This window comes from Pelobates fuscus, chromosome 13 (assembly GCF_036172605.1).
Source record: "Pelobates fuscus isolate aPelFus1 chromosome 13, aPelFus1.pri, whole genome shotgun sequence".
NCBI classification, from domain to species: Eukaryota; Metazoa; Chordata; class Amphibia; order Anura; family Pelobatidae; genus Pelobates; species Pelobates fuscus.
This window is the reverse complement of record NC_086329.1, coordinates 771,774-796,780: the sequence shown is the minus strand read 5'-3', so window position 1 is coordinate 796,780 and position 25,007 is coordinate 771,774.

Here is a 25,007-nt window from a genome sequence, read left to right as displayed (position 1 = left end):
GAGCATTCCCCTGGTTCCAGTTCGGGAGTTTGGGGTTGTACAGTAGCTGTGCCTGTACCTCCTCAAAAGTGAAGCTCTACTAAACGGCGGTTTAACCCCTTTATGCCGGGAGAACCGTAACATGTACCTATTAGTGTTATTAAAAAACACCTTAATAATCTAAAAATGAAAAACCAGTCTGGACCTGATCAAATCCCAGCAATGCTGTTGTAGTTCAGTGCGCCGGCATTTGCTAGACCTGTTGCAACCCTAATTAATGAATCCTTGGTGTCTGGATACATACCCAAACTTTGGAAGACTGCAAGAGTAGTGCCTATCCAAAAAAGTGGTGACGCTACTTTGGTTTATAACTATTTCCAAATATTATTGCTCCCAGTATTGTCAAAAATCTTAGGAAAAATTGTCCATATGCAACTATGTGAGTATTACCAACAATCAAACTATCTGACCCCTGATCACTCGGGTTTTCACCAAGATCACTCTACTACAACTGCCCTCTTAAAAGTTTGCAATGACATCCAAACCAGCATGGAACAAGGAGACCTAACTGGAGCTATCTTCCTTGATTTTGCAAAGGCCATTGACACAGTAGTCCACGACATTCTACTGCACAAACTCAAAAACTCAGGTATTGGTGATTGTCCGCTAACCTGGTTTCGATCATATGTATTGGATCGCTCGCAATATTTGTCCATTTCTGACAGCGACTCCCTCCCTCTCGTGTGGTGTTCCCCAAGTTTCTATTCTCGCCCCCTTACTATTTACATTATTTATAAATGATCTGCCTAATGTCTGCAAATTCTCAAATGTACACATGTAAGCAGATGACACAGTAATCTATGCAAGCAAATCCGATCTACCGCAGCTTGAGGCTGTGCTCCAAGACCAGTTCACAGAGGTAGAAAAGTGGATTGCAAAAAATAAACTCTTCCTAAACACTGACAAAACTGTCACAATGATCTTTGGAACAGTACCTAAATTACACAAATTACACAATTCCCACCTATACATCAAAACAAATTCAAACAACACACTGACCACAGTCCACTCTTTCAAATACTTGAAACATAGAAACATAGAAACATAGAATGTGACGGCAGATAAGAACCATTTGGACCATCTAGTCTGCCCGATTTTCTAAATACTTTCATTAGTTCCTGGCCTTATCTTATAGTTAGGATAGCCTGATGCCTATCCCACGCATGCTTAAACTGTGTTAACCTCTACCACTTCAGCTGGAAGGCTATTCCATGCATCCACTACCCTCTCAGTAATACTTCCTGATATTATTTTTAAACCTTTGCCCCTCTAATTTAAGACTATGTCCTCTTGTTGTGGTAGTTTTTCTTTTTTTGAATATAGTCTCCTCCTTTACTGTGTTGATTCCCTTTATGTATTTAAATCTTTCTATCATATCCCCCCTGTCTCATGTTTCCTCCAAGCTATACATGTTAAGATCCTTTAACCTTTCCTGGTAAGTTTTATCCTGCAATCCATGAACCAGTTTAGTAGTCCCTCTCTGAACTCTCTCTAAGGTATCAATATCCTTCCGAAGATACGGTCTCCAGTACTGCGTACAATACTCCAAGTGAGGTCTCACCAGTGTTCTGTACAATGGCATGAGCACGTCCCTCTTTCTACTGCTAATACCTCTCCCTATACAACCAAGCATTCTGCTAGCATTCCCTGCTTCTTTATTACATTGTCTGCCTACCTTTAAGTCATCAGAAATAATCACCCCTAAATCCCTTTCCTCAGATGTTGAGGTTAGGACTCTATAAAATATTCTGTACTCTGCCCTTGGGTTTTTACGTCCAAGATGCATTATCTTGCACTTATCCACATTAAATGTCAGCTTTCACAACTCTAAAGCCCTATTTCCATAGGCTGATAAGATCAGAATGAGGAGCACCTCATTCATTAATATAGTACATATCTTAGTATCATCCGCAAAAAGACACACCTTACCATCAAGACCTTCTGCAATATCACTAATAAAAATAATAAAGAGAATGGGTCCAAGTACAGATCCCTGAGGTACCCCACTGGTGACAAGCCCAAGCTTCGAATATACTCCATTGACTACAACCCTCTGTTGCCTGTCACTCAGCCACTGCCTTACCCATTCAACAATATTGGAATCCAAACTCAAAGATTGCAGTTTATTGATAAGCCTTCTATGTGCAACAGTGTCAAAAGCCTTACTGAAATCTAGGTAAGCAATGTCTACTGCACCACCCTGATCTATAATTGGGGTATATTGTTAGACCCCAATCTATCTTTTGGCCTCCACATAGAAAAACTTGCATCTAAACTTTATCCCAAAATAGGTGCCCTGTACAGAAACAAATCCTGCCTAAGCCCTTCAGTAAAGGAAAAGATTGTACAGCAAATGCGGATGCCAATCATTGATTATGGGGATGTAGTATATGCACCTTCACCGCAATCCCACATTAATAAACTCAACACATTGTATAACTCGTTCTGCCGATTTGCGCTACAATGTAATTACAGGACTCACCATTGTGACATGCTAAAAGAACTAAACTGGCTGTCGCTGGAATCCAGACGCACCCTTCATCTTTCCAGCCTTGTGTTTAAGAGCTTTTCTGGGAAGCTACCTGAGCAGAATGCTCACCTCGGCTGTTCCCACCTCCTATAACCTCCGATCCAGTAAAAGCACTTTATTTAGTCTACCTCAATACAAAAAGAAAGCAGCCCGATCCTCCTTCTCCTACAGAGCACCGCAATTATGGAACGACCTCCCGCACACCTTCAAATCTTCCCCAAGCCTAAAGTCGTTTAAGGGATCCCTCTCTACATACCTCAAAACAGAATGCACCTGTCATGGTTGATTAAATATTTCCTACCTGTTCTATGTTACATTTTGCGTAAGTTGTGTATTAATATTGTTTTTGTATTTTATTGTACCCTAACTGTAACAATGCAATGATTTGTGGACCCAGGACATACTTGAAAATGGGAGAAATCTCAATGTATCTTTCCTGGCAATTATTTTACCATATATTTAATATATATATATATTCAAATATTTTATAAATAAATAAATCCTTACCGTATCCCTGAAGCAGTCCGGGAGGGAATGTACAGTGTAACGTTCACTAGGGAACCCTTACACGCAGACAGGACAGAGTAGAAAGAATTGCACCTTAGAATGGTCGGGTTATGCAAAAAAGGATAGTCAAAACACAAGCCTAGGTCAAGGGAAACAGAGAAACGGAATAAAGGGAGTCAAAGCCAAATATCAGTAACCAGGAAATCCAAATAAGTGCAACGCTCAATGGTAAACCAAAGACCACAACAGGGCACTGAGGCAAGGGAGAGGTTAGCTTATAAATCGTAGATCAAGCCAAGAATCTGTGAACATGCCAGAAATTGAAGCTCAGGCCAAGAATTACAGAACAAGAAAGGTCAAGACAGAAGTAGTGACAATGTGCACATCTAATTCAGAACTATCTATCTATCTATCTATCTATCATCCCATGGTAATTAATATATAACTCCCTCCAGTCAATGCCCCTAATCTCCTACTAATTAACAGAAATCTGGACGGAAGGGTCATCAAACAAGAAATTTTGCTCTTCATGCAAGCCATAAATGTATAGATTTATTATTATTATTATTAGTATTATTATTATTATTATTATTATTATTATTATTATGCCATGATTTGCCAGATAGAGACAAACACACACATTTAGTTAAAATACCAAAATATGACTAAATGCCCAGCTTTCATGTTCATTGGGCAATTCATTTAATTAAACATTTTTAAACTTGTGCAGACTTTCTTTTATGATTTTAAAAAGGGACCATAGATCAAAGTCCTCACTGGTTATGTAGGATTTTTGAACCTTTTCGCAAGGGCACAATTATACCTGAAATACGATGTTATGGCAAGCAGCATAAATCAAATGGATTTAACATCACACATGGTGAAAGAAAATGACTTATGGCATTCAGAAACCATGATGTCTTTTTAATGTACAACAACAACTACAACGTATCATATGGCACAACTAGCGCCCTTTTCTCAAAATTCAAGAATAAGAGTCACCGGACTATTTCTATTATAAAGAAATGTAAAAAATAAACCGGTTTATATAGAATTGATATCTCGGTCTTCTTAAATGGAATACGATTTTCATCTGTAAAAACTGCTTCCCAAAATGTATTTATTATTTGTAAATCTATGGCGGTAAAAGTTGATTTACATTTGGAGGAACAAAATGTGTTGTAAATTGCTGCACTAATCTAGGTAATTTAAGACTTGCTTGGCTCATTATGCTCAATTTAGATCCTGACATGAAGCAAAGTACAGGGTGTAGTCTCCTTTGAACTAGTTGACATAAGTAAATAGAATCCTGTAATCTGAAATGATATCACTTTATGTTAAAGGGAATTGTACTGTACTTTGCTGTAAGCAACCATTTTAAGAATGGGTTATTTGTATGAAAAAGAGAATATAAACAATCTGAAATAGGGCATTCATTTTACTTTCATAATCTTCATGTAATTAGCATTCAATGTTATCCCAAATCATACGGTATATACAGTATGTTTCAAACAATGAATGAACCGAAGTAGCAGCCAACACTAGGCTTTGTTGGGACGCAAACATTGCTGAACTTAAAAGTGAACAAGCTGAGCCCCGAAGAATGGCAATGCATTTTGTACAGCTGTATTTTCCAGAACACAAGAACACCTACATGTATATATGTATATATGCTTGTAACGGATCACCTGGCACCCCGACTGGGTACCTCTGTTGACGGATGCTTCTAGTGCTTCCCGAGGGCTCCAAACACTCCACTTGACACCATAAGCACCACAGACCCCACGAACTGCTGCAGCTTGGTTGGGGTCTCGTCGCCTCCTACCCACCCTGGACCTACGACAAGGCTCCACGTTCCAGTGGGTGAACTTCTCTTTCCCCAGAGAGTGAAGCAGGAACAAGCTCTTGCCAGGTGATCCATTACAATGCTCTATAAGCAAATCTGATATGAAGTCAGTATTGTGTGTGTTGCAGTGTAAAATAGCAATACATATGTTCTAGAGCAGTGATGGCTAACCTTGACACCATAAATTCTTTCTGGACTAAATTTCCCACGATTCTCAGCTAGCTTTTAGAGTCTAAAGGCTAGCTGAGCATAGAAACATAGAAACATAGAATGTGACGTCAGATAAGAACCATTTGGCCCATTTAGTCTGCCCAATTTTCTAAATACTTTCATTAGTCCCTGGCCTTATCTTATAGTTAGGATAGCCTTATGCCTATCCCACACATGCTTAAACTCCTTTACTGTGTTAACCTCTACCACTTCAGCTGGAAGGCTATTCCATGCATCCACTACCCTCTCAGTAAAGTAATACTTCTGGATATTATTTTTAAACCTTTGCCCCTCTAATTTAAGACTATGTCCTCAGGTTGTGGTAGTTTTCCTTCTTCTAAATATAGTCTCCACCTTTACTGTGTTGATTCCCTTTATGTATTTAAATGTTTCTATCATATCCCCCCTGTCTCGTCTTTCCTCCAAGCTATACATGTTAAGTTCCTTTAACCTTTCCTTGTAAGTTTTATCCTGCAATCCATGAACCAGTTTAGTAGCCCCTCTCTGAACACTCTCTAAGGTATCAATATCCTTCTGAATATGCCGTCTCCAGTACAGCGTACAATACTCCAAGTGAGGTCTCACCAGTGTTCTGTACAATGTCATGACCACTTCTCTCTTTCTACCGCTAATGCCTCTCCATATACAACCAAGCATTCTGCTAGCATTTCCTGCTGCTCTATTACATTGTCTGACTACCTTTAAGTCATCTGAAATAATCACCCCTAAATCCCTTTCCTCAGATGTAGAAGTTAGTAGGGTATCAAATATTCTATACTATGCCCTTGGGTTTTAACGCCCAAGATGCATTATCTTGCACTTATCCACATTAAATGTCAGTTGCCACAACTCTGACCATTTTTCTAGTTTGTAGTAAGATGTATAAGAAGTGGAGCGATATGAAGTGAATAAGCCCCTATCACCAAACAAAGATAAATTTAAATTTATACTTAGACTTTGCTGGATAGGATTCAAATTTCAAATGCAATATGCAAAAAAAGATCAACAAGAGATCATAGCACAGATCTGTATGGACTGATATAAATTCATATACGTATATATAATATAAAAATTAACAATTTATTGTATACAATTCATAAAACAGCTAAAATGTAGCTAAATAGCAGTAAAAACAAATTCCTGCTTACTGGAAATGATGGTGAGCATAACGGTATATATTCCCGTTTGCTCACAGCAAGATTGTCCCACACTGGGTGATGTCTCCTGAATCACACGAGTTGAATGGAGCTCCTGTTGTTGAAGTCGGGTCGGCAGGCGAGTGTAAGCTCGTTCTCTACTTCCGTGTTCCCGGCTCGTATTTTGGCTCCGCCTCCTCTTTTGCGTGATTGCGTGTTTGTCACGTGTCTGTCTACGCGTTTCGCCGTTCTCGGACGGCTTCGTCAGGACGTGATGCGCTGGAGTCGGTCTTCACTAATGTGCATTTTTATACGAGTGATCCAATGCCTAATTGGCTTAATTTCTTTCCAGTCCGCATTTGCCTATGTATGGTGTCCCAGATAGATCAATTGGATTAGCAAGCACATCCTATTGTGAACGGAAGGCTGCTTTTCCTTCATCTATTGTGGGATCTTCATTTCTTATGTACTACACATATACATTACATGTTTAAAATAAAATATTTATACACAATCAAAAAAATTTAATTACGTATTTATACATAATCATAAAAATCTAATGTAATTATATTTACAAATTTACACACTTTATATGAATTTCTTTTTTACTGTAACGTGTTTTTCCTTTTGTTACATATCTTATAGAGAGAGAGAAAGAAAACAGAAATGTACATGTTAATGCAATTGGATTTGTTATATATTTTGACAGATATTTTTCTCAAATATTTTTCTTTCTTATTCTTATATAATTTCCCCCCCGTTTTCCACATAGGAAATTATATAAGAATAAGAAAGAAAAATATTTGAGAAAAATATCTGTCAAAATATATAACAAATCCAATTGCATTAACATGTACATTTTTGTTTTCTTTCTTTCTCTCTATAAGATATGTAACAAAAGGAAAAACACGTTACAGTAAAAAAGAAATTCATATAAAGTGTGTAAATTTGTAAATATAATTACATTAGATTTTTATGATTATGTATAAATACTTAATTAAATTTTTTTGATTGTGTATAAATATTTTATTTTAAACATGTAATGTATATGTGTAGTACATAAGAAATGAAGATCCCACAATAGATGAAGGAAAAGCAGCCTTCCGTTCACAATAGGATGTGCTTGCTAATCCAATTGATCTATCTGGGACACCATACATAGGCAAATGCGGACTGGAAAGAAATTAAGCCAATTAGGCATTGGATCACTCGTATAAAAATGCACATTAGTGAAGACCGACTCCAGCGCATCACGTCCTGACGAAGCCGTCCGAGAACGGCGAAACGCGTAGACAGACACGTGACAAACACGCAATCACGCAAAAGAGGAGGCGGAGCCAAAATACGAGCACGGAACACGGAAGTAGAGAACGAGCTTACACTCGCCTGCCGACCCGACTTCAACAACAGGAGCTCCATTCAACTCGTGTGATTCAGGAGACATCACCCAGTGTGGGACAGTCTTGCTGTGAGCAAACGGGAATATATACCGTTATGCTCACCATCATTTCCAGTAAGCAGGAATTTGTTTTTACTGCTATTTAGCTACATTTTAGCTGTTTTATGAATTGTATACAATAAATTGTTAATTTTTATATTATATATACGTATATGAATTTATATCAGTCCATACAGATCTGTGCTATGATCTCTTGTTGATCTTTTTTTGCATATTGCATTTGAAATTTGAATCCTATCCAGCAAAGTCTAAGTATAAATTTAAATTTATCTTTGTTTGGTGATAGGGGCTTATTCACTTCATATCGCTCCACTTCTTATACATCTTACTACAATACTTTATATCTGGTGAAGGGAACACCTGTAGAAGTGTGGAAGCTGCTCTATTGAAATTGTACATAAATATATGCCTAAATAGCTCTAAAGTTTCACCCATAATAGAGCTTGAGTACACCAAATTGCTCCAGTAAAAATAATTTCATTTTTCTAGTTTACCTAAATCATTTGCCATTTGACTTATCCATCCTGGAACATCAACCCTGTTGCAAATTTTAGTATCATCAGCAAAAAGACATACCTTACCATCAGGACCTTCTGCAATATCACTAATAAAAATATTAAAGAGAATGGGTCCAAGTACAGATCTCTGAGGTACCCCATTGGTGACAAGCCCAAGCTTCGAATATACTCCATTGACTACAACCCTCTGTTGCCTGTCACTCAGCCACTGCCTTACCCATTCAACAATATTGGAATCCAAACTTAAATTGTGCAGTTAATTGATAAGCCTTCTATGTGCAACAGTGTCAAACGCCTTACTGAAATCTAGGTAAGCAATGTCTACTGCACCACCCTGATCTATTATTTTAGTTACCCGATAAAAAAAAAAAAATCAATAAGATTAGTTTGGCATGATCTCCCTGAAGTAAACACATGTTGTCTCTGATCTTAAAAATCCATGTGATTTTAGATGTTCAACAATCCTATCCTTTAACATGGTTTCCATTACCTTCCCCACTACTGAAGTAAGTCTTACTGGCCTGTAGTTGCCTGACTCCTCCCTACTACCTTTGTTGTGAATGGGCACACCATTCGCCAACTTCCAATCTTCTGGGACTACTCCTGTTATCAATGATTGGTTAAATAAATCTGTTAATGGTTTTGCTAGTACACCACTAAGCTCTTTTAATAGCTTTGGGTGTATTCCATCAGGCCCCATCGACTTATTTGTCTTTATTTTGACAGTTGAAATAGAACCTCTTCCTCTGTAAACTCACGTGTAATAAATGACTCATTTGTCCTTTTTCCTAACTGAGGCTCTTTCCTTCATTTTCATCTGTAAATACTGAACAAAAAAAATCATTGAGGCAGTCAGCTAGACCTTTATCCTCTTCTACATATCTTCCTTCTTTTGTTTTTAATCTAACTAATCCTTGTTTTACTTTTCTTTTCTCATTTATGTATCTAAAAAATTGTTTAATCCCCTTTTTTTACTGACTGTGCTACGTTCTCTTCTGTGTGTGATTTGGAAGCTCTTATAACTTGCTTAGCCTTTTTCTGCCTAATATTACAGGGAGTGCAGAATTATTAGGCAAGTTGTATTTTTGAGGATTAATTTTATTATTGAACAACAACCATGTTCTCAATGAACCCAAAATAACTCATTAATATCAAAGCTGAATATTTTTGGAAGTAGTTTTTAGTTTGTTTTTAGTTTTAGCTATTTTAGGGGGATATCTGTGTGTGCAGGTGACTATTACTGTGCATAATTATTAGGCAACTTAACAAAAAACAAATATATACCCATTTCAATTATTTATTTTTACCAGTGAAACCAATATAACATCTCAACATTCACAAATATACATTTCTGACATTCAAAAACAAAACAAAAACAAATCAGTGACCAATATAGCCACCTTTCTTTGCAAGGACACTCAAAAGCCTGCCATCCATGGATTCTGTCAGTGTTTTGATCTGTTCACCATCAACATTGCGTGCAGAAGCAACCACAGCCTCCCAGACACTGTTCAGAGAGGTGTACTGTTTTCCCTCCTTGTAAATCTCACATTTGATGATGGACCACAGGTTCTCAATGGGGTTCAGATCAGGTGAACAAGGAGGCCATGTCATTAGATTTTCTTCTTTTATAATACCCTTTCTTGCCAGCCACGCTGTGGAGTACTTGGACGCGTGTGATGGAGCATTGTCCTGCATGAAAATCATGTTTTTCTTGAAGGATGCAGACTTCTTCCTGTACCACTGCTTGAAGAAGGTGTCTTCCAGAAACTGGCAGTAGGACTGGGAATTGAGCTTGACTCCATCCTCGACCTGAAAAGGCCCCACAAGCTCATCTTTGATGATACCAGCCCAAACCAGTACTCCACCTCCACCTTGCTGGCGTCTGAGTCGGACTGGAGCTCTCTGCCCTTTACCAATCCAGCCACGGGCCCATCCATCTGGCCCATCAAGACTCACTCTCATTTTATCAGTCCATAAAACCTTAGAAAAATCAGTCTTGAGATATTTCTTGGCCCAGTCTTGACGTTTCAGCTTGTGTGTCTTGTTCAGTGGTGGTCGTCTTTCAGCCTTTCTTACCTTGGCCATGTCTCTGAGTATTGCACACCTTGTGCTTTTGGGCACTCCAGTGATGTTGCAGCTCTGAAATATGGCCAAACTGGTGGCAAGTGGCATCTTGGCAGCTGCACGCTTGACTTTTCTCAGTTCATGGGCAGTTATTTTGCGCCTTGGTTTTTCCACACGCTTCTTGCGACCCTGTTGACTATTTTTAATGAAATGCTTGATTGTTCGATGATCACGCTTCAGAAGCTTTGCAATTTTAAGAGTGCTGCATCCCTCTGCAAGATATCTCACTATTTTTGACTTTTCTGAGCCTGTCAAGTCCTTCTTTTGACCCATTTTGCCAAAGGAAAGGAAGTCGCCTAATAATTATGCACACCTGATATAGGGTGTTGATGTCATTAGACCACACCCCTTCTCATTACAGAGATGCACATCACCTAATATGCTTAATTGGTAGTAGGCTTTCGAGCCTATACAGCTTGGAGTAAGACAACATGCATAAAGAGGATGATGTGGTCAAAATACTAATTTGCCTAATAATTCTGCACTCCCTGTATAGCTCTGTCTGTTTTCCTCACTCTGTTTTTTTTTATAATTACTAAATGCTAACTTTTTGTTTTTTTACTATTTTGGCCACATCTGCGGAGTACCATAGTGGTTTCTTAATTTTTCTGCTCTTCCTGACAAGCATAATGGAATTTTCTGTTGCCTTCAGTAGTGCAACTTTTAAATAATCCCATTTCTTTTTGACGCCATTTAAATTGCTCCAGCCTAATAATGACTCCTTTACACATATTCTAATTTTAGAAAAGTCTATTTTTCTAAAGTCTAAAACTTTTGTTTTTGTGTGGTGTGACTCAGTCACTGTTTTTATATTAAACCATACTGACTGATGATCGCTGGATCCTAAACTTTCACCTACAGTAATATCTGATACTAAATCTTCATTTGTTAACACTAAATCTAGTATGGACTCCTTTCAAGTTGGCTCCTCAACGACTTGTTTTAGATATCCCAGTAGGGAGTTTAGAATATGTGTGCTCGTGGCACAAGCAGCTGTTTTGGTTTTCCAGTTCACATCAGGAAGATTAAAGTCACCCATGATGATAACTTCCCCTTTCATTGTCATTTTAGCTATTTCTTCAACTAGTAGATTATCTAACTCTTCAATTTGTCCTGGGGGCCTATAAATCACACCTACACGAGTTACTGTGTGATTACCAAATTCTAACGTAACCCAAATGGACTCTATGTTCACCTCACTAACTTTTATTAGGCTAGATTTTATGCTATCCTTCACATACAGGGCCACCTCTCCCCTTTCCTGCCTTCCCTGTCTTTTCTATATAAAGAGTACCCTGGTATTGCTATGTCCCAGTCATTTTTCTCATTATACCATGTCTCAGTAACAGTGACTAAATCTACATTATCAGTTGCCATTATTGCCACAAGTTCATGGATCTTATCCCCTAAACTGCGATTTGTAGACATGACTCTAAGCTTATTTTTTTAATACACTCGCTACAGTTACTTTCTGTCCTTGTTTTGGGGGGCAATTGGATTGATGTTTTATCACCCTTTTGTCCCCCCCTAGTTTAAATACATCCTAGCAAAACCTCTGAACTGCTCACTGAGAACATTTGGTCCCTTTTGAGAAAGATGCAAACCATCTTTTTTGTACAGTTCATCTCTATTCCAAATAGCGCTTTCATGAGAAACAAAGCCAAATCCTTCCTCCCGACACCATTCACCAAGCCAAAAGTTAAAGTCCCTAATACGCATCCGCCTGTCGTTCTGAGTGTTATGCACAGGCAGAACTTCAGAGAATGACAGTGTGGAAGCAACCTGCCGTATATCATTGGCAAAAACACTAAAAACTTCCTTAACCTCTAAAACCTCATTGCAAGCTCTCTCTCTATATATATAATGTATATGTATATGTATATATATATATATATATATATATATATATATATATATATATATATCTTCTACACCCTCAGTTTAACTCATGGATGGCATTGTGTCTCAGGGCTCTTTTGATCACTGAAGACAATTTCGAACACCTGTGATAATTAGATTGCCAGGTGAGCCCAATTTAAGGAAAAACTACTAAAGCAGAGCACCATTTTCATGCAATATGGGGAAGAAAAAGGATCTCTCTGCTGCCAAAAAAGAGTGAAATAGTTCAATGCCTTTGACGAGGTATGAAAACATTAGATATTTCATGAAAATCGCACTATTAAGAGATTTGTGGCTGATTCAGAGCACAGACGGGTTTGAGCACATCGAATGAAGAGAGCAGCTGCTAAAATACCATTACATAGCAGCATACAGATATTTGAAGCTGCTGGTGCCTCTGGAGTCCCACGGACATCAAGGTGTAGAGTCCTCCAGGGTCTTGCAACTGTGCATAAACCTTCTAATCGGCCACCACTAACCAATGCTTACAAGCAGAAATGGCTGCATTGGGCAGAAAAAGACAGGAAGACTAATTTTCAAACAGTCCTGTTCACTGATGAGTGCCGTGCAACCCTGGATGGTCCAGATGGATGGAGTAGTGGAAGGTTGGTGGACGGCCACCCTGTTCCAACAAGGCTGCGATGTCAGCAAGGCGGTGGTGGAGTCATGTTTTGTGCCGGAATCATGGGAAGATAGCTGGTCAGCCCCTTTAGGGTCCCTGAAGGTGTAAAGATTACCTCTGCAAAGTATGTGGAGATTCTGACTGACCACTTTCTTCCTTGGTACAGAAGGAAGAACTATGCTTTCCGTAATAAAATTATCTTCATGCATGACAATGCACCATCTCATGCTGCAAAGAATACCTCTGCATCAATGGCTGCTATGGGGATAAAAGGAGAGAAAGTCATGGTGTGGCCTCCATCCTCCCCTGACCTCAATCCTATTGAGAACCTTTGAAGCATCCTCAAGCAAAGGATCTATGAAGGAGGGAGGCAGTTTACATCCAAACAGCAGCTCTGGGAGGCTATTCTGACATCTTGCAAACAAATTCAAGCAGAAACTGTCCAAAAACTCACAAGTTCAATGGATGCAAGACTTGTGAAGCTGCTATCACATAAGGGGTCCTATGTTAAAATGTAACGTGACCTGTTAAAATGTTTAAAAAGTTAAAATGTTGTTATATGTGTAACGTTAAAGCCAATGTTATTAACAGTATTACTCACCGCAATTATATGTGTCTTATATCTCTCTACTCAAAGATGTTAAATTCATGTCAAAGATTGCATTTATCTAACAATTTGGATGTACCTCTTTCTCTATCCTTTTTTCCTTTTTCTGTTATTTCCTGGTTTTATTTGACAAAATCAATAAAAAGTATACATTGAAAAAAAAAAAAATGTTGTTATAAGTTTGATTGAAATAGCTTTTGATTTCAGTAAATATGCTGCAAACACGACAAATGACAATTTTCAGTTCTTTACAACCTATAACGTGTTTTGAAACTTACTGTGCGTAATAATTTGGAACAGTGCATTGTAAGTTTTTTATGTTTTAAAAAATTACTGTTATCATTAGGAGGTTTGTTCAATAAAATTTGAATTGTACTCTTAAAGGGACACTCCAGGCAACCAGACCACTTCTGCTCATTGGAGTGGTCTGGGTGCCAACTCCCACTACCCTTAACCCTGCAAGTGTAATTATTGCAGTTTTTTTTTAAAACTGCAATAATTACCTTGCAGGGTTAAGTCCTCCCCTAGTGGCTGTCTATTAGACAGCCACTAGAGGGAACTTCCTGCTCTATAGCACAGGTTTTCTGTGCTAGAGCATCGCTGGACGTCCTCACGCTGTGTGAGGACCTCCAGCGTCGCTCTATTCCCCATAGGGAAGCATTGAAATTCATTTTCAATGCTTTCCTATGGGGTGCGCTAATGCGCATGCGCGGCATTGCCGCACATGCGCATTAGGTCTCCTCGGCCGGCGGGCGGAATCAGTCTTGCCCACCGGCCGACGTAAGCAGAAGGAGGAGCGGCGGGGGAGGAGGAAGCAGCGACGTGGGACATGTCGCTTCCTCTGGTAAGTCACTGAAGGGGTTTTCACCCCTTCAGCAACTGGGGATTGGGGGGTGGGAGGGAGAGGGACCCTCCAGTGCCAGGAAAACGGATCGTTTTCCTGGCACTGGAGTTTACCTTTAATAGTTGATAACATGAGAATTATGCTGACTGTTATTTGCATCAATTATTTAGGTAAATGAGAAAAATATAATTTGTATAATAATTTGGAACAGGGCGTAGATCAAGGCTGCACAGCAGGTCAGCAATACCCTCACCTCTGCCCTGGATGCTGCAGCCCCGCTCTGAAGTTGCACCTCAAGGAAGACGAGCCTCCAACCTTGGCACACTAAATCGACCCACTACCTGCAGAAATGCTCCCGTTCAGATGAACGATGCTGGAGGAAGGCCCGCACCTTGTCAGACTTCCTCCATTATAAATTAATTTTGTGTTCATATAGCACAGTCCTTACCCTTGCTAAATAATCCTAATTTTCCTCTCTTGTTAGTTCATGCTCACGCAATCACAGGTGTGTCATTAATATCTTCAACTCTCTCCGTTGCCCACCTCAAGCCACCCTTTAAACTGACCTTTCAGCAGATAGCCTCGCATTCTACTTTACCGACAAAATTGAACAGTTAAGGAAAGAATTCTCCCCCCTTTGCTCCTCCCTTTCGCAAACCGCACATTGACCGTGTGACAAACTCCCCTTTTCAAGTGAGTTTGCCACGAGTTCTTGGACGGGCCTGCTTGCCAGCCTCCTGCCCACAGACTATGGACCCTGTAAACTGTGATGTAAAAGTCTCTGTTTGTATATTGGAATTATATGGTTTGGTAACTGAGCAGCCGCACGAACCGGAGACCACCCTGGAGCTTGTTAAGCTTAATTGATACATTGTTGCAATTTCCACCGCAGTGGTCTAAGTGTTTGTCTGGGTGGCCGCAATTCCTATGGGCGATCACGAGGTGGTGGCCATCTTGTTCGCATGGACCAAAACCACGAATAGACTTCAGGGGGACTTCAGGGGCCGCGAATGCCCTGGAACTATTTTCGGCATGAAACCTTTGCGGTTCCCGGTCGGTCCTCCAGCGGCACTTAGCCGCGATTCTATGGAACTATTTTCGGCTATGGGACCATGCCTGCGGTGGGTAAAATCTATGACTTCCATAGAATTTCTGAACCCCTGAATTCATCCAGGTGATTTTTGGATGTGATGGTGACCCGGATCAGGGCTATCAGGGGATGTAACTTTTATGGGGATTTTATGTGTTTTAAGATATTTTTGGCATTTTGTAAAAACGTGTGATTTTTGTGTTTGGAGATAATTGTGTTTAGTATAGTGCTTGGCTCAATTATCTCCTAAGTAAAGGGAAAGACTTATTGTATTGTATGTGAGAGTGTTGTGCATTTAATCATTGTTCTTATTGGTCTGTGTCTTTGTGTTGGAGTCCCCAGCGGGGTTCATGTGGGTGCACCCCTTGCATGGGGATTGTCATATAAGGCCAAGTGTGGCACCATTAAAAGGATTCCAGCTTACACTCCAAAACTGTGTGTCGTCCTGTTATTGGAGGGAAATAAGATTTACTCCTGTGTCTGCTGTTCCAGCTTGCAGAGGATTCAATGGGGGAAGTTCTTGTAAGGACTAGAGCTCCCAGGACTGAGTGGCGTTGAGTGCCTGAGGGCGTCTAGAGTGAATTCCCCATTCGACTCCAGGAAGTAGCGGTCCCAGGGCCCCAGTCATGCCACAGTGACTGTGGGCAGAAGTGCTGCGGTTCATACCATGTTCCAGCTAGGAAGCGGTCATTGGAGGAGGTACCCAGTCGGGATACAGGGCAGACTAAGGGGGGGTGGAGGGGGCGGTCCGCTTCGGGTGCCACCTGGTAAGGGGGTGCCATGACCATGGTCTGAGGGCTAATGGAGGATGTGTGAGCACAGGTGGCAACTGGGGTGTCGGACAGCTCACACGGAGAGACCAGCAAGATGAACTGGCTGCACGGAATGAATAAGGGGGCGGAGCTACAGACATTTAGGGGTGGGGCCAATCAGAGAGCAGAGGTGGGGCTTAACACAGCCCTTACCCGTTGCTGTTACTGCTGCACATGGAGGTGCAGCAAGAAGAAATCCCTGCTCCTCCACCAACCAGGCTCCAGCCAGGGAAGGACTTCAGGCCAGGGAATCCACTCCTCCAGCCCACACTGTCTGTAAGTGAGTGAGTGAGTGAGTGTGTGTGTAACTGTCTGCCTGACCATGTAAATGTGTGTGTGTGTGTGTGTGTGTGTGTGACTATATGTCTGTAACTTTGTGTGTGTGTGTGTGTGTGTGTGTGTGTGACTATCTGTCTGTAACTGTGTATGTGTAACTGAGTGTGTGTGTGTGTGTGACTGTCTGTAACTCTGTGTGTGTGTAACTGTCTGCCTGACCGTGTGTATGTGTGTGACTATCTCTCTGTAACTGTGTATGTGTAACTGAGTGTGTGTGTGTGTTTGTGTGTGTGACTATATGTCTGTAACTGTGTGTGTGTGTGTGTGTGACTGTCTGTAACTGTGTGTGTGTGTGACTATCTGTCTGTAACTCTGTGTGTGTGTGTGTGACTGTAACTGTCTGCCTGTAACTGTGTGTACGTGTGTAACAGTCTGCCTGTAACTGTGTGTGTGTGCGTAACTGTCTACCTGTAACTGTGTGCGTGTGTGTGTGTGTGTGTAACAGTCTGCCTGTAACTGTGTGTGTGTGCGTAACTGTCTGCCTGTAACTGTGAGTGTGTGTGTGTAACGGTCTGCCTGTAACTGTGTGCGTGTGCGTAACTGTCTACCTGTAACTGTGTGTGTGTGTGGCTGTAACTATGTAAATGACTATCTGTCTGTGACTGTGTGTGTGACTGTGTGTTACTGCTTGTAACTGACTGTGTGTGTAACTCTCTACCTGTAACTGTGTGTATGACTGCCTGTGACTATATGTGTGACTGTCTGCATGTGACTGTGTGCGTGTGACTGTCTGCTTGTAACTGTGTGCCTGTAACTGTGTAACTGTAACTGTGTGTGAGGGGGTGCAGGGATTTTGTAGAAGGGGGCAGGGGTTTTAAAAAGTTTACAAAATTGTTCAATACATTTTAAAAAAATTTTTTAAAAAAGATGTAAAATGTAAAAAAAAATGTTTTCTAAAAATGTAGGAGTTGTTTTTTTTTCATTTTTTCTTTTTTTAGGGGGGGAGGGGCAGGAGGGGTGTCAAACCCCGGACCCGCCCCGGGTGCCACATGCTCTAGGTACACCCCTGGTACAGGGAGCTCCATAGTCTTTTGGCAGGAGGCTGGCAAGCAGGCCCCTCCAAGAACACGTGGCAGAGGCATTTCTGCCACACTATAGATATCTCAATCCCTATCCTTTGTGTACTTATAGCTAAGTTTACACTCTTTACATTTTATTATTTAAGAATAAGATAAATATATAGTTTGTCAGCGCAAGCTGTTTTCTTCTCTTTAATGTCATGCACAATACCTAACACAATAAGATGCACAAAAACAAACACAATAATATACTCGAACACAATAACAAACACAGCACTATATACAATAACAAGCAGAATACCATACACAATAAGAAACACATTTAACATTGGAATTTCACCTGCATCCTTTGAAAGGAAAACTCTCACCAGCTCTATTATGTTATTAGAATTCTTAACAATTTAATATGTGGAGAAAGACTGGCCCTCAAATACCTTTTCTGTTTGTTTGTTGCTGATAAGACTTGGTGGAAAATATGTATCGTACTTGACTAATTACAATGTCCCACGTTCCATTCCTCCCTCTAAATACTGTGCAACATTTTTTAAATACTTATCAAACTTCTTGTTACATAATTGAAAGTGCATATTTTTCGTAATGTGCAATTATTGATTTGAATTAATTGTGTGTTTATGTGTGTTGTGTTTGGGTATGTGTGTTAGAGTTAGGCTTGGGGTCATGAGAGTTGGAGTCAGCAATAATTATTAAGCTAGGTGTTGTGTGTTTGTTATAGCGTGACATCAGGGTAGATGACGTGTTATGGATTGACGGGTAAGGATTAGGAATGGAGTTAAAGGGTTCATATTAACTGTTAAACACGATGTACACTCTGTTAGCTGTTAAACACTCTGTACGTATAATGAAAGTCACTCAGTATTCCATTCTCTATATATTTATATAGTGGGTTTTATTAACTACATTTAGGAATTGAAGGCATAGAAGGTAGTGTCAGAAAGAAAAGCCTATCGTAGTTGTAACAGAACCGCTGGCCCCCCGACCGGGTACCTTCCGCTGACGGATGCTCCTAGTGCTTTCCGAGGTCTCCAAGCACTCTACCTGACACCATAACCACTGCATACCCCACGAACCACCGCAGCTTGGTTGGGGTCTCGCCGTCTCCACCCACTCTGGACCCAAGACCAGGGTCCAGCTTCCAGTAGGTCGACCTCTCCGAATTCCAGAGAGCAGGAACAGGAACAAGCTCTTAGCAGAGCTTAGTGATTATACCCTGGGGAGTATAGTGATTATAGCAATCCCCAGAGTGTAGTTCTCCAATCCCCCAAACATGAGCCGAAACTTCATGAAGGTACAAGATGATCTGACTCCAGTGAGCGTTTATTACTCCTTATATACAAGTTTTCAGGCCAGAGGCACACCCCCTGGACCTGGTGGTAAACTGTGACAAAAGGGACACAAACCAATGGGAACAATAATTAACATAATAACACTCCCACATACACAATGAAATCCCTCCTCTCCATCCTGGAGATAATTGGCTTAAGGCACTGCAGTAAACTCCATTATCTCCAGGTACCGAAAATATCTACATTTTACACTAACAGCAAAAATACGTAAAAGTACATAAAAATTACATAATTCTTATTATATTACACAGAACCCCTACATTTAACATATCCCCAGATAGCTCGGATCTGAGCGCCCAATCTAGGTGAACAGCGCTCAGATCCCATGAACAGAGTAAATTTGCCATGGGGTAAAGCATAGCAAGGGCTGTTGAGAGACCAAGGAGGGACAAAAGCAGTCAGTTCCAACTGGTTTGTCAGTGTGCCTGGGACAATGCCCTGCTGGAGAACAATAGACAGGAAATAGGGGAGGGGAAAAAAACACACCTTCCCCTGGATTCAAATGGGCAGAAAGTCTTTAGAAGCCAATAAGCCCCAAATAGTCTTTTTAAATGGCAACACACCCCAGGGCCATAGTCATGAGGAAGGAGGCTGGCAATCAGGCTCCTCCAACAGCCGGGGGCAAAGGGCAGCTTGTCACCTAACAATCCAGTGACAAAAGGCATTTCGTCACAGTAGTCTTCTCAAGCTCAGTGAAATATAGGGGAGAGAGGAGAAGACATGGATAGTATGTAAGTGCAATATTTTTCTTTATTTATCACTATCAAGCAATTCAACATACTGCACTATATCCGTGTCTTCTCCTCTCTCCCCTATATTTCACTGAGCTTGAGAAGACTACGGTAGGCGCTGCTTCCTGACACTACCTTCTATACCTACCATTCTGCCAGAAAAGAAGAGACGCTGGTTCCAGGGAAGTTCTAGCAGCCATATTACAAGCACTGATACATTCCATTCCCCACTTACCTATATTTAGGATTTTTTTTTGAGAATTATACATTTTATGCACTAAACGCTGAGTTGGGAAAGTAGGTTAGGTTTTATAATTATTTTATTACTTTATTTTTTATATAGCACCAGCAGATACTGTAGCGCTGTACAATGGGAGTTGCATATTTTCATTTCAATATTGTGGACTAAAATGTTAAACTCAATGTAACTCCAGAGCGGGATCCCAGCCTTCCCAAATACATCACAAAACGTCATCCTGCTCACGTCATATTCTGGGGTCTTGCTGCTATACTCACATTGTGCATTTATTGTATCACGTCATGTTCTGGGGTCCTGCTGCTATACTCACTGTAATGGCACCCCGGGCATAAAGGGGTTAAAAGCCATTTAGAAGATCTTCCCCTTCCAGAGACACAGGCACAGCTACTGCAGAACCCCAAACTCCCGAACAGGATACCAAGTAGCACTCCAAACTCCTGAACTGGAACCTCATGAATAGCTGCTAGCAGCTGATCAGGAAAAGCACCCAAGCGGCTTACACTCCTGGCAATCAGTCTCTAACAGCATACAGTAAATCCCCTCAAGAACGAGACAAAGCTCCGTGTTGAGGGTCAAGCAGTAAACAGACAGTAAAATACAATAAAATACACAAGGTTACATTTATTACATAAAATACAGACATGCAACATATCCCCAGATAGCTTAGGTCTGAGCACACATTATTACTGAATGGCGCTCAGACCACACACAAACAGTGCAATTGCCATGGAGCCAAAGTCTTTCCCATAGTCTTTCATTATACGAATGGGCTCCATGGCATAGCTATCTGGGGTATCACCGTTCATACAGGGCAAGCACCGAATGACCCGGCTTTCGTGTCTTTGCAGGGGAAAATTAAGCGTTTCAACATGGGGCCATAGTCTAAAGGCAGCAGGCGGGCAACCAGGCTCCTCCAATGCACAGTGGCGAGATTGGTCTCGTCACATCTCTCCCCTTTTCCAAACAAACTAAAGGGGATCTGACCTCCTGCCGGTCAGTGCCCTGGTTAGTCCAGCAGCCCACCCACAAAACACAATCAGCAGTACAGCCCACCCACAATAACTGGTTACTACACCTGGGTAGAGGAGAAACTTGTCCATGTCCAGGTGCCTCACCACGGCTGTGCTGGGTATTGGTAAGCTGCCTTGGTGGGTTTCTGAGTGGGCAGAGACCAGCGGTACTCTGCCCTGGTGCCAGCGCTACCACGGAAGTAGCCTGGTTGGAGCATGGTTGTTGGAGGGGGAGACCGACTGTCTCCCCTTTGGATACACAGCTCTGCTTCTGGAGGGGAAGACTGACTGTCTCCCCTTTAGATACACAGCTCTGCTGCTGGAGGGGGAGACCAACTGTCTCCCCTTTGGATACACAGCTCTGCTGCTGAAGGGGGAGACCGACTGTCTCCCTTTTGGCTAAACAGCCCTGTTGCTGGAGGACAGTACCGACCGTCTCTGCCCCCGGTAGCTCAGCCTGCCACTGGGGAATGGAGACTGGGCTCCCAATTCCCTGTACATTGCTCTGCCGCTGGGGAATGGAGACTGGGCTCCCAATTCCCTGCAATTCACTCTGCCGCTGGGGGACAGAACCAGCTGTCTCTGCCCCCTGTAACTCAGCCTGCTGCTGGGGAATGGAGACTAGGCTCCCAATTCCTAATAACACTCTGCCGCTGGGGAATGGAGACTGGGCTCCCTATTCCCTGCAGATCACACTGCCGCTGGGGAATGGAGACTGGGCTCCCAATTCCCTGCATATCACACTGCTGCTGGGGAATGGAGACTGGGCTCCCAATTCCCTGCATATCACACTGCCGCTGGGGATCTGGGCCGACTGCCCAGCATCCCTGTAGCTCACCCTGCCGCTGGGAAGGGAGGACGATGCTCTCCACTCCCTGCACTTCACACTGCCGCTGGGGAAAGGAGACACGGCTCTCTATTCCCTGCAAATCAATCTGCCGCTGGGGATCTGAGCTGACCGCCCAGCATCCCTGTAGGGCCAGTGGAGAGACCTCAGTCCCATCTCCACCTGCCACCTGGGGTTCCTCCCAGTAAAGCTCCACAATATCTTCCCAGCTGAAGGGGTCTGGAACTGGGTATGTCACCTTGCTGTCCTGCTGAGCCTTCCCAATGGAGTGGAAGAGATCTCGGTAGTCCTGCTCCAGTTCCAACTCAAGGGTTGCTAGGTGAGCCAGGTCTTGCTCTACCTCTTGGGGGTCATCCCAGTCATGCCTAGCCTAACTCTCGTAGAAAATGTCCTGAAGTCTGGTCTGCGCAGGGCTCCCGAAGTCAGGCTCTACAAAGCACTCCCATAACAAGCCAGGACCATCAAACTCCTCTCCCTCTGGCTTGTCATGCTCGGCTGTCCAGGGTATATACTGTGCCATATACCACCAGAGCACCTGGTAGGCGTCCTCCAGCCATAGCTCCTGCCATTCCCGGTGCTCCAGTTCCTTCACCCATTCCTCCAGGGACTGCTCTCCCAGGAAGGGCATCCACAGGGCCACTTGCTTCTGCAACCGCTGCTCTTCACTGGGGAGACTCTCACCCTGCTGGTATTGTACATTATCCAGGGCCTGGTACCAGATGCCTTTCCTTAATGCATCCCGGCCATCCAGGTCCTCCTCCATGTATAACACTGCTGGTTCCATTCTGTTGCTTTTAGGGTCGCTGTACTGGGACATGCGTTGCCCCCAACTTGTAAATCCATGGAATGATGTCTCCTGTAGCTGTCCTTCTGGCTGTGGGAACGATCCCGCTGCTTGCCACCAATTGTAACAGCACCCCAGGCATAAAGGGGTTAAAAGCCGTTTAGAAGATCTTCCCCTTCCGGAGACAAAGGCAGAGCTACTGCAGAACCCCAAACTCCCGAACAGGATACCAAGTAGCACTCCAAACTCCCGAACTGGAACCTCACGAATAGCTGCTAGCAGCTGAACAGGAAAAGCACCCAAGCGGCTTACAATCCTGGCAATCAGTCTCTAACAGCATACAGTAAATCCCCCCAAGAACGAGACAAAGCTCTGTGTTGAGGGTCAAGCAGTGAACAGACAGTAAAATACAATAAAATACACAGGGTTACATTTATTACATAAAACACAGACATGCAACATATCCCCAGATAGCTTAGGTCTGAGCACACATTATTACTGAATGGCGCTCAGACCACACACAAACAGTGCAATTGCCATGGAGCCAAAGTCTTTCCCATAGTCTTTCATTATACGAATGGGCTCCATGGCATAGCTATCTGGGGTATCACCATTCAAACAGGGCAAGCACCGAATGACCCGGCTTTCATGTCTTTGCAGGGGAAAATTAAGCGTTTCAACATGGGGTCATAGTCTAAATGCAGCAGATGGGCAACCAGGCTCCTCCAATGCACAGTGGCGAGATTGGTCTTGTCACACTCACATTGTGCATTTATTGTATCACGTCATGTTCTGGAATCCTGCTGCTATACACACATTGTGCATTCATTGTATCACGTCATGTTCTGGGGTCCTGCTGCTATACACACATTGTGCATTTATTGTATCACGTCATGTTCTGGGGTCCTGCTGCTACACACACATTGTGCATTTATTGTATCACGTCATGTTCTGGGGTCCTGCTGCTATACACACATTGTGCATTTATTGTATCACGTCATGTTCTGGGGTCCTGCTGCTATACACACATTGTGCATTTATTGTATCACGTCATGTTCTGGGGTCCTGCTGCTATACACACATTGTGCATTTATTGTATCACGTCATGTTCTGGGGTCCTGCTGCTATACACACATTGTGCATTTATTGTATCACGTCATGTTCTGGGGTCCTGCTGCTACACACACATTGTGCATTCATTGTATCACGTCATGTTCTGGGGTCCTGCTGCTATACACACATTGTGCATTTATTGTATCACGTCATGTTCTGGGGTCCTGCTGCTACACACACATTGTGCATTCATTGTATCACGTCATGTTCTGGGGTCCTGCTGCTATACTCACATTTTGCATTTATTGTATCACGTCATGTTCTGGGGTCCTGCTGCTATACACACATTGTGCATTTATTGTATCACGTCATGTTCTGGGGTCCTGCTGCTATACACACATTGTGCATTTATTGTATCACGTCATGTTCTGGGGTCCTGCTGCTACACACACATTGTGCATTCATTGTATCACGTCATGTTCTGGGGTCCTGCTGCTATACACACATTGTGCATTTATTGTATCACGTCATGTTCTGGGGTCCTGCTGCTACACACACATTGTGCATTCATTGTATCACGTCATGTTCTGGGGTCCTGCTGCTATACTCACATTTTGCATTTATTGTATCACGTCATGTTCTGGGGTCCTGCTGCTATACACACATTGTGCATTTATTGTATCACGTCATGTTCTGGGGTCCTGCTGCTATACTCACATTTTGCATTTATTGTATCACGTCATGTTCTGGGGTCCTGCTGCTATACACACATTGTGCATTTATTGTATCACGTCATGTTCTGGGGTCCTGCTGCTACACACACATTGTGCATTCATTGTATCACGTCATGTTCTGGGGTCCTGCTGCTATACTCACATTTTGCATTTATTGTATCACGTCATGTTCTGGGGTCCTGCTGCTACACACACATTGTGCATTTATTGTATCACGTCATGTTCTGGGGTCCTGCTGCTATACTCACATTGTGCATTTATTGTATCACGTCATGTTCTGGGGTCCTGCTGCTACACACACATTGTGCATTTATTGTATCACGTCATGTTCTGGGGTCCTGCTGCAATACACACATTGTGCATTTATTGTATCACGTCATGTTCTGGGGTCCTGCTGCTACACACACATTGTGCATTTATTGTATCGCATCATGTTCTGGGGTCCTGCTGCTATACTCACATTGTGCATTTATTGTATCACGTCATGTTCTGGGGTCCTGCTGCTATACTCACATTTTGCATTTATTGTATCACGTCATGTTCTGGGGTCCTGCTGCTATACTCACATTGTGCATTTATTGTATCACGTCATGTTCTGGGGTCCTGCTGCTATACTCACATTTT